This window comes from Pelobates fuscus, chromosome 4 (genome assembly GCF_036172605.1).
Source record: "Pelobates fuscus isolate aPelFus1 chromosome 4, aPelFus1.pri, whole genome shotgun sequence".
In the NCBI taxonomy this organism is placed as follows: Eukaryota; Metazoa; Chordata; class Amphibia; order Anura; family Pelobatidae; genus Pelobates; species Pelobates fuscus.
The window spans coordinates 22,480,055-22,492,280 of record NC_086320.1 but is presented as its reverse complement, the minus strand read 5'-3'; positions in this window follow the sequence as shown (position 1 = coordinate 22,492,280).

The following is a 12,226-nucleotide window of genomic DNA, read 5'->3' as shown; positions in this document are numbered from 1 at the left end:
CTCTACTCCTCCTACTCCATCCTCTTCCATAACCTCCTCGGCTGAGTCCTCTTCTGCTGCTGCGTCTTGCTCCACATCAACGGCACCCCCCCCCAGCTCCCCAGGTACTATTCCACATCCCGGATACGTGTCACGCCGTCTTGGGTTTGACTTGCTTGAAAGCAGAGAGTCACACCGGACAAGCACTCCTGTCCGCCCTGAACGCACAGGTGGAAAAGTGGCTGACTACGCAGCAACTGGATATCGGCAAAGTGGTTTGTGACAACGGAAAAAATTTGTTGGCGGCATTGAAGTTGGGCAAGTTGACACATGTGCCGTGCATGGCACATGTGTGTAATCTGATCGTACAACGCTTTGTGCATAAGTACACAGGCTTACAGGATGTCCTGAAGCAGGCCAGGAAGGTGTGTGACCATTTCAGGCGTTCCTACACGGCCATGGCGCACTTTGCAGATATCCAGCGGCGAAACAACATGCCAGCTCATTATTCTCTTTTTCACTTCACTAGGGCCACTTTACTGCACTATGGGCACTTAGTCACACTCTTTGTCTTGCACAGTGTTATTCCTAGCCAGCATCTGTGATGGGAAATCAGGCAGTCATCTAAACATTTAAATTGAGCTTTAGCTTAGAACACCCTTGAAGGTGTTTAAGGAGATTAGGGCTAGTTTAGAGGATTCTTCTTAGACCTCTCTGAGTCTTTATAGCCCTTCTACCTATCCAGCATTTCTGGAAACTAGCTAAGAGAAAGGGTGTATGTGTGTCTGTGATACATTTAACTTTATATCATCTTATTGACACTTTTTATGACAGCATCACTCCGGTCTCCATACTCTCTGCCTATACCCATCTATTTAGAGGGAATTTCCTTGCCCTTGGCAATATTATATAATAGGTAAATGTATTACCATTATTACACACTTAGCCACTATAGGGGAATGAGTATAGTATCCCTTTGTTATTTATAAATGATACAATAAAGACTCTTGTCCATTACTCAATTTACTTTAACAAAGGGTACTAACCACGGTATTAGGAAGCATTACTCTGCTTTCCCTTTCTCCCTCTATTATACACCTATGCTCACTAGGATTTGTAGGTATCACTTTATTATGGTTGTCTAACCTTTTCCTATGCCAATTTTAAATCTCCTTCTTGGGAGATTTTTTCTTTTTTCAGTTTATTAGCATACCTGGGTACAAGCCCTCGTGGGGCTGGCACCACCACCTGACCACATTTCCTAATTTCTTCCACTCATACCGCTTTTTCCATCTTTGAAGGGGTTTGGCGAAACAAGGAAATAGTCCTCTACTCGTAACAGGGATTAAACTGATAAGAATAGTACTACTTAACACACCTTATAATAACGCAGAGAGAGGCAACGCAGAGAGAGGAGTCTGAAGAAGAGGAGTCAGAGGAGGAAGGTGGCTTTGAGGAGGTGGAAGACCAAACACAGCAGGCTTCCCAGGGGGCTTGTTGTCACCTTTCGGGGACCCTTGGTGTTGTACGTGGCTGTGTGGAGGAAGAGACCTTCAATGACATCAGTGAGGACAAGGAACGGACATGGCTAGCTTGGTATCCAACCTTGTGCAAATGGGGAGTTTGCGGTTGTGCAAATGGACTGTTTGCGGTTGTTTGCGGTGCGTTAAACGGGGAGTTTGGTCTGTCACTGTGAAGCGTGCGTAAACCTTACACTACTGATCGATACAACATCATACAGTAGGCCCCCCCATTGTGATTTATGGCCCCCACCCACCTTTCAGGGGTGGGGGCTGGGGGGAGGACAGTAGGTCCCCCCCTATCCTTATTTACTGAATATTCCCCTGTATAACAATGTTTGGCATTTAGTGAATATTCCCTATTCTGCTCTGTGTCAGTGTGTATCAGGGTCTCTGAGGACAGGTGTCAATCCATATCTGCCAAGTGACCCTATGTAGGAGGAACAGTCCCTATTCTGCTCTGTGTCAGTGTGTATCAGGGTCCCTGAGGACAGGTGTCAATCCATATCTGCCAAGTGACCCTATGTAGGGGGAACAGTCCCTATTCTGCTCTGTGTCAGTGTGTATCAGGGTCTCTGAGGACAGGTGTCAATCCATATCTGCCAAGTGACCCTATGTAGGAGGAACAGTCCCTATTCTGCTCTGTGTTAGTGTGTATCAGGGTCTCTGAGGACAGGTGTCAATCCATATCTGCCAAGTGACCCTATGTAGGAGGAACAGTCCCTATTCTGCTCTGTATCAGTGTGTATCAGGGTCCCTGAGGACAGGTGTCAATCCATATCTGCCAAGTGACCCTATGTAGGGGGAACAGTCCCTATTCTGCTCTGTGTCAGTGTGTATCAGGGTCTCTGAGGACAGGTGTCAATCCATATCTGCCAAGTGACCCTATGTAGGAGGAACAGTCCCTATTCTGCTCTGTATCAGTGTGTATCAGGGTCCCTGAGGACAGGTGTCAATCCATATCTGCCAAGTGACCCTATGTAGGGGGAACAGTCCCTATTCTGCTCTGTGTCAGTGTGTATCAGGGTCTCTGAGGACAGGTGCCAATCCATATTTCAAGGTGTCAATATGTCATATGTCAGGTGTCAATCCATATCCATTGTGATTTAGTAATGTTAGGTGATTTATGCCGTTTATGGATTAAAACCAGACTCTGCATCAACTGTCCAGGTGTTAGTCCCCTTGAAACGACTTTTCCATCACTATTGTGGCCAGAAAGAGTCCCTGTGGGTTTTAAAATTCGCCTGCCCGTTGAAGTCTATGGCGGTTCGCCCGTTTCGCCGGTTCGCGAACGTTTGCGGAAGTTCGCGTTTGCCGTTCGCGGACCGAAAATTTTATGTTCGAGACATCACTAATAAGGCTGGTGTGTGCTGCTTCCCAACAAACTCTTCCTTTGTTCAGATATTTTGAGTTAATATAATTATCAGTCTTTCTTTGTCAATCTGGTCAAAACATATTTGATCATCATAAGTTCAGTGTTTTTGGAAATTCTTAAAGCACATTATTCCTCTACCCAAAATAAAAAAAAAGTTAAATTAAACATCTGTGTTAAAAATCTAGCGCCTGGGAATGTATTAAGCCCCAACTCTCACGGGAATCATTTCATTTTTTATTACAGTTTCCAAGCTATCTGCAAACAGATCTTAATTAATATAACCAATGATCTCTCCAAACAAAAATCTTATCTCTAGCATAAAATGGTTAATATTGGACAATGAAAAGAATCCTAACGCTAACTGTTACAATTAAATAGACAGTAGCTTTTGCTGAAGACTGTCCAGATATTCCTGGCTAAACCGAGCCATCTGGATGTCAAATACCATTGCTACTGTGGTTTTAAACCATATCTTGATGTGCAGCCTTTTATCTCAGTGAGAACAAACAAACCAAAACCAGGGGCAAGAAAAAACCGAGAATAGGTCCAGACCCTCTTTTTGGGTAAAATCAGTCTGATATGCAAATAATTTAGGTCTTCTAGCAGAAGATAAGCTAAAATCAGCCGAACGACGACCCACTGAAAGACATGGTGTTTGAGTTGTTGTCCGTTCTCAGTATTCTTTTCCACCCTGTTTTAGTATTTTGATTGAGATGTTTGTATGTGAATTTAGGAATTCCTGATTTTGGATATCTAGATATTTAGTCACAATCTTATCAAATGATAAATCCACTCCTGGCATTGGAAGAATTCTTACTTAAGAGACTCCCTATGTCCTCTTATTGAATAAATGAACCTCTAAATTTTAGTGACGATAACAGACACAATTCCTTTATTTATTTATTTTTGTAAAAGGAGTGAGACTGGAAATATCAGTCTTTCCTTTAGTGACCCTTTCGCTTGGGAGATGATCCAAACTTTTGTTTGGGACAAAGAGCAGAGGAGAAACCTTTGGAACTGTCATTTTTTGACAAAGTTAATTTATAGAAGCCCCGGCAGGTTTCCTGCTTTGAAATGTTTAAATAGATGTTGCCCCATCATTTACATTTTGCTCTGCTATTTTCAGAGTGTCAGAAATATGAAGAATACCAAAAATTGGACAATGTACCAATTATTTAATTCTCTGCTATTAATAGAACGGAAAGTAAACAGTAATTATAAATATTAGTCTTTGCAGTTTTTCTCTCGCTATGCCGGTATGTGATGAATTGTCAATAACTGTACTTATTAAAGTAAATCTTTAAACAGATAGAAAACACAGGGATAATATACAGTTACATAGTTACTTAGCTATTCAGGGTGAAACAAGCTCAGCCCCCCCCCCCAGTTATTCTCTCTCTGTGTCACAATCACTCGGATGTACTCACAGATATACATACTTCTGCCATGTACGCATACACCAATGCATTCCAACATCGTATCCTCCCAGCTCTGTCTAGGAGTGTAGGTGGGCCAGCAGTGCTCCCAAGAAAGGAGCCCACTATACAGGACAAAATCAATGCAGTCTAGGTTGGGACATATTTCTATCTCCCAAACAAGACCTTTGTGGGTGCTTGAGCTGAGCGGGGCCCTTATTATAGTAATTCCTGTACCCCAAGAGGACGGTCCTTTGTAGGGACAAATAAAAAAAATCTATGTGACTATGGCCCACAAATGAAACCGTTTGCTCCTTGACTCTATTTTGGCAATCACATTCCTTCTTGGATTTTTAAGCTGTTCCCACACATATTAATTAAATCCATTGTGTAAGGCAAGAACAATGTCTTTCGCACGGTAACAGTATATCTGCGATTAGAGTCCCCCTGTTTCATTAAACTTTTATGTTATTTTAAGAGCCTTTTAGAATAAATATTCAGATCATTGGCTTACTCTGCTGCATTGATTTATACCCACTTGATGACTCGATGGACAGCGTAATTCTTTGTGTTTATATAAAACCCAGAACATGCTAAGACCATGGTTCTTAACGTGTTAGTTTAGACAAGATAAAAGACACAATTCCTTTATTTTTTTTAATTTATTTTTTTTAAAAAGGAATGAGACTGGAGGTATCAGTCTTTCCTCTAGTGACCCTCTCATTTGGGAGATGATCCAAACTTTTGTTTGGGACAAAGGGCTTAGGACAAACCTTTGGAACTGTCACGTTAGATGTCTGGAAAATGTATACATTCTGTCTTCTGGATAATCTGCTATAAACAGCCTTTCATCTCTGATCCTTAGTCACTTGCTACGTTATAACACTCTTATTGTTAAAATATGTATCAAATCTGAACATTTTCTTTTCACAAAACCAGTGGAGCCAAGCAGAGACGTTGCAGGGGACGGCTTTGATCTCTTCAGTTGGTAGTGGGGCAGGAGAATATTAGTGTATTTTTATTTAGAATTCTACGTCAGACAGCTGCTGCTTCAGCCACCTTTTATAAAAATTAAGATCAGTACTTTGCCTGGCTACTTAGGGCTACAGTGTGTTGAACTCTTGGTGACTATTGCGAGGAGGAACTGGAAAATTGGACCTTTCTAAAAACCCCACTATTACTTGGGTAGTATAGTTGGATTGCATTGAATACCTGGCTATGCTTTTAATGAGAATGAATGCGGTTCATGGGTAGAGAGGAAGGGACATGACATAAAAAGGTGGGGAACTGTCATTAGATATCCAAATCCTCTCTTTGTGTAGGGGCCATCAAGTTTAACTATAGGCTCAAGCCCCCGGTGTTTCTGGAATTGTACAATGCCCCTGTGCCAAGGGTATTTGCAGAAAGGTGATTTTCACATCTTCATCCCCAACGGATTGACAAACTAATCAATGGTTTGGGCACCACAAGATATATTTGGGAGCCAGTGTGTTTGTTTCAGAGGAAAGGTGGAGATGAAACCACTATTGCTGCTAAAATGATTTACAATCTTTTTTTTAGTTCAAATGATACGCTGATAGTAATAGGAATGATATTACTACCAAAACCATCAATCGCCAACTGAATTCTAAGCATAACTCAGCTTGCTCTCTGTACCGATTTTCACAGCATAAGTACAGATCATCAGATCATTAGTTATGGGAGCAAACACTAATACCTTCTCACATTTTGCAGCTATAAATGCACCGAACCTAAAAAACCCACATGTTAATGTGACACTCCACTGCACGAAGAAAAGGAAAAGAAGAAACAACTGTTTAGTAGATATGCCCCTAATGAATACATGCATGCCTTTTTAATTGTGTATTTTTTTTATTGGGAGTATATTGAGAAACAGCTTGCAAAAAGCTGCAGATCTCTTGTTTGCAGCCTTTACAAGCCCTCCCCTTCTAACCCCGCCCAGACTTTCCTTGGCTGTCCAATCACAGACTTCCCAATGCAGCTCAATTGAGAAGTCAAGGCAGGTGCTCTGGGCAATTTCTGCCTCTTGAGTTTAGTTCCACTGACTTAACCAAACCAGGAAGTAACAGGATCGGCATTCTGATTGACAGCCAGGAGGGTGTAATCAGGTTAATTTTTAAAAGGGGGAGGCACCCTTGAGCGCAGTAAACACCTTCATTGTGAGTGTACTCAATTGAGCGCATATTTGTTTATAACTGTATTACACTATATATTGTTTATGTTCCTCGTTTAGATTTGTACAGCCGTATCCCAAACGGCTTCGGTTTCTATATATTCTACAATATAAGGTCCTTATCTGGGTAATGACCTTTGGAGGCTGATTCATTTAATGCACAAGATAAGTATATATTATACTTAGTATTCACTATACATATTGACACTGTGGTGATACATGTTTTCTGTAATTAATAAAAGTGCAAATTTCTATTGAAATCTGCATAGTTTGTAAAATTCAAAAAGAGGAAACACTCTTAACCAATAGATTGCTGAAGTGCTTTAGGTGTCTGGAGTATAGATGTGCACAAGCAGAAAATATGTTTCATTTCAATTTGTACAATTTGTGTTGAATTTCGGTTTGGAAATTATCAATTTGGAATTAAACGAAATCTGGAAAGATGTCATAAGAAAAACTTAATTTATCCTCCCTCGTTCTAATTATTCAAAAGAATACCAAATTAGGGGGTTGCTTTGCAGATAGTGCCCTAACTTGGTTTCCTTAAAAATGGTAAGCCTGCATTAGGATAACATATTAGGAAGCTATCTACTAAATACAGTTGCAAGATCAACATTAAAAGAGCTTTGTTTCCCTTAATTTAGATCTTCCAGCTGTTTAGTGGATAACTCCCTAATTTGCTATCCTTATGTGGGATCGACATATGTAAGGACATTGAATTTGAGAGGTGTCTTCTAAACAGCACCCTAATTTAATACCCTTAAAGGAATTCAACACTGTATTCCTAATTCCTAATGCCACCACGGCCTCCCCTACCATGAAAGAGTTAACTAACCATTTAAACACTTACCTGATTCCAGCTCTGAGCCGGGCACCTCCCCTCCCGACGTCAGCCTATTGGAGGAACCTAATGTACATTAATAGTATAGAACAGATCATATACCAGTGTATACACCTCCCCAATGTGATTTCAAAAAATTGGGCAATATTACCAATATGAAACTTGATTCTAGCCTAAACAACGTAGAGCTTGATTGAGATGTAAACTAGAACAAGAAAAAAATACAAAACAACATAGTGTAGACTGTATTTGGCAAAGATAGAGGGCAAGTGGATCTTCAACATGAATACTTTGTCTCCGACTGGATTGAACATAGATTTTGAGTTTGTACATTTTTTATAATAATTTTTTTTTCATTTTTGGAGACATATATCTTCTATACTTTATATATATTTTTTTATAATTTTTTCATATTTTTTGTAGTTTTGTACTTTGTCATTAAAGGAACACTATAGTCACCTAAATTACTTTAGCTAAATAAAGCAGTTTTAGTGTATAGATCATTCCCCTGCAATTTCACTGCTCAATTCACTGTCATTTAGGAGTTAAATCATTTTGTTTCTGTTTATGCAGCCCTAGCCACACCTCCCCTGGCTATGATTGACAGAGCCTGCATGAAAAAAAAACTGGTTTCACTTTCAAACAGATGTAATTTACCTTAAATAATTGTATCTCAATCTCTAAATTGAACTTTAACCCCTTAAGGACCGGACTTTTTTTGCGATGTTGTACATTTGCGACCAGGCATCTTTTTGACACTTTTGTGGTGTTTGTGTTTAGCTGTAATTTTCCGCTCTCTCATTTACTGTTCCCATACAAATTATATATTGTTTTTTTCAGGACAAAAGGGGCTTTCTTTACATACCATTATTTATATAATCTCATGTAATTTAATTTTAAAAAAATGAAAAAATATGATGAAAATTTGAAAAAAATACACGTTTTTTGAATTTTATGTGAAAAATCTTTTACTCATCTACAAAAGCGAATGAAAAAAACTGCTAAATAGATTCAAAATGTTGTCCTGAGTTCAAAAATACCCAGTGTTTACATGCTTTTTTGCTATTTTTTTGCATGTTATAGGGCTATAAGTACAAGTAGGATATTGCGGTTTCAAAACATACATTTTTAAAATGTATCAATAGTGACATTGTAACACTATTATCTGTCATAAATCGCTAAATAACACCCCACATGTACATATTTTTTTAAAAGTAGACAACCCAGGGTATTCAATATGGGGTATGTCCAGACTTTTTTAGTAGCCACTTAGTCGCAAACACTGGCCAAAGTTAGCGTTTTGGCCAGTGTTTGTGACTAAGTGGTTACTAAAAAAGACTGGACATAACCCAAGGTATTGCAAATGGGGTGTCTTCTTTTGCAAATGGTATGCCATCATGGGGGTAATTCTCATTCCTGGGCTACCATACGCTCTCAAAGGCAACGTAACCAACCTGGCCATTTTCAATGTAAAAATATTTGACCCATATATTTGACCCTGTAACTTTCAAAAACGCTATAAAACCTGTACATGGGGGGCCCGGTTCTACTCAGGAGACTTTGCTGAACACAAATATTAGTGTTTCAAAACTGGAAAATGTATCACAACAATTATATCATCAGTAAAAGTGCTGTTTGTGTGTGAAAAATGCAAAAAAAAGTCACTTTCACTGACAATATCATCGCTGTGATATGTTTTATTGTTTTGAATCACTAATATTTGTGTTCAGCGAAGTCTCCCGAGTAAAACAGTACCCCCCATGTACAGGTTTTAGGGTGTCGTAGAACGTTACAGGGTAAAATACAGTGATAGCAAATTAAATTCTCTGGACTTTCGGCCTGGGTTGGCAGGCAGGTCCCTTAAATTGCAATCAATAAAATAACTTAATTATGTAAAAATATTACATAAATACGCACGTAGAATTTAAATATATATGCATATTTATATATTTGAAGTCTACGTGTATATTTATATAATTATTTATGTAATTTTGTATATGGACATATGAATAGTTCGCATTCTTTTTATTTATTTATATATACATAGATATATATACAATTTCATTCTAAGTGTATTTTGATATAAATATATATATATTAATATCAAAATACAGTTAGAATAAAATTTTGTATAGATATATAATTTTTTTTAATTTTTATTATTATTTTTAATTTTTTTAATTTAATTTAAATTATTTATTATTCGTATTTTATAATAATATATATATACAATATATATAGTTATTATATATATTATATATATACGTGTGTAAATTAATTATAAGTGTATTTTTATATTAATATATGTACATATTAATATAAAAATACACTTAGTATGACATTATATATATGATATATAGACATATATTATATAGGTATAATATATGTCTATATATCATATATATACACATATATAATAATATTTTTTTTTTTATTAACTTTCACTTTAAATTTTTTTTATGATTTTACAGTTGCAGGGAGACTGCCTGTCAGCACAGACAGTCCCCCTGCAGGCAGAGACTAGGACACCTATTGTGACCATGTGGTCGCCCTGTTGGGCGATCACATGGCCCCAGGGGTCCTAAACCGCCATGGGGAGACTGTCTGGGCTGCAGGCAGTCTCCCCACACCGGGAGCACCGCCGATCGCCGCCGGGGGAACGACGGCGATCGGGTAAGTACATTTTAAATTTAGGACGGTTCAGGACCGTCGTCGGTCGGCAAGGGAAAAATGCCGATGACGGTCCTGAACCGTCTAGCGTCCTCAAGGGGTTAATCACATACAGGAGGCTCTTGCAGGGTCTAGCAAGCTGTTAACATAGCAGGGGATAAGAAAATCTTAATTAAACAGAACTTGCAATAAAGAAAGCCTAAATAGGGCTCTCTTTACAGGAAGTGTTTATGGAAGGCTGTGCAAGTCACATGTAGGTAGGTGTGACTAGGGTTCATAAACAAAGGGATTTAACTCCTAAATGGCAGAGGATTGAGCAGTGAGGCTGCAGGGGCATGTTCTATACACCAAAACTGCTTAATTCATAAGATGTGCTTATTAATGGCTCTCTGTAAATCTTCATTTGTATACCTTAAAATACCCCTCCATCTATAGAGGGATCAATGTCAGTTATACTGGAATGTGTATTAGGTGTATATAAGTTTACATATGACTCCATATTCATTATCCTTTATTCTTTATATTTTACAACGATATTATGACTTTCTGATAATATGGAGCGCATGGTTGCCATGGGGACTTAAAAATCACATTGAGGAAGCAACATACATCCTGATCGCCGCGTTCCAGCGTGCGTTCCAACCGGCCGACAACCGGAAGTGACGCGACGCCGGTACAAAATTCCATTCAGGTGAAAGGCAAGGACCTATATAAGAAGACCAAAGGAGACTCAAAGACAAGCACAGGAAGAAGGCTGCAAGCCGAAACGCGTCTGCTTTTATTTCATATTTTATATTTGTCATTTGTTATTTTATCTGTATCCTGACACTCTGGGCCACTACATATAGGGGTAAGTGGAACTCCAACTTTGTTATATTTTGTTAGTTTCTATATTGGGTTCCACCCCCATAGTGCCCTAAAGTGTATATATTTTAACTGGTATTTCAGCCACCTATTATAAAAATTAGGAGACTCCTCATCCGTCTGAATCACCTGGATCGTTAGCCAGTATTTGGCACCCGTGAGCCTAATTTACAGAGCCTGGTACGACTCTGGAAAATGTGAGTGGGAGTTCTATATATATTACCATTTTTAAGCTACTATACAGTCTACACTATGTTGTTTTGTATGTTTTTCTTGTTCTAGTTTACATCTCAATCAAGCTCTACGTTGTTTACACTAAAAAAAAAAAGTTTCATATTGGTAATATTGCCCAATTTTTTGAAATCACATTGGGGAGGTGTATACACTGGTATATGTTCTGTTCTATACTATTAATATTTGGTGCAAAAGGGAAGCACCAATATACCGGTTACACCACTTGTATATCCTTACTGTATACCAAACTGCCATCATTTCAGTGAAGCGCCTACGCATTTTTTTTTCTTTTGTACTAATGTACACTGACTCAATGCTTTCCTATAGGGATATTCAACATACTGGACAAAGTCACATAGTTACATAGTTAAGGAGGCTGAAAAGAGACTTGCGTCCATCAAGTTCAGCCTTCCTCACATATGTTTTTGCTGTTGATCGAAAAGAAGGCAAAAAAACCCAGTCAGAAGCGCTTCCAATTTTTCAACAAACTAGGAAAAAATTCCTTCTTGACCCCAAAATAGCAGTCAGATGTCTCCTTGGATCATGTAATCATGTAATGCATGAGGTCATCCAGCGTTGTTTCATGAAGTCAAACTCCGTGAGACGACAGCTAGCGCCTCTATTGGCTGTCTGGTAGAAAGCCACTATTGGGAGTTTTAACTCTCTAAAAGTGGAATATTTTACATTGCAGGACTAAGCGGCACAGAGACAATGTACACAGGCCAAGATGAAGTGGTCTGGGTGCCTACAGTGTCCCTTTACATATAGATTATGGAGCTGTTGTGTTTAGTAGATAGCTCCTTAATTTGGTATCCTTAAATGGCAATCCCACATAAGGGCACAAATTAGGTAGCAATCTACTAAACAGTTCCCTAATTTGGAATCTTTAAATATAGCAATCTGACATAAGGATACCAAATTCTGGAGTTATCTACTAAACAGATCAAATCCCAACATTAAGAAAAGCCCATTTTATTAATTTGCTCTTTCCGATGTTTAGTAGATTGCCATAACCTTATTTATGGCAATCACACGTAAGCATAGCAAATTAAGGAGAAGAGCATAAAAAACTAAATTAAGGAATTTTTTTCTTTTTAAATTGAATGGTTACTTTGATCTCAATGAGCACCTTAA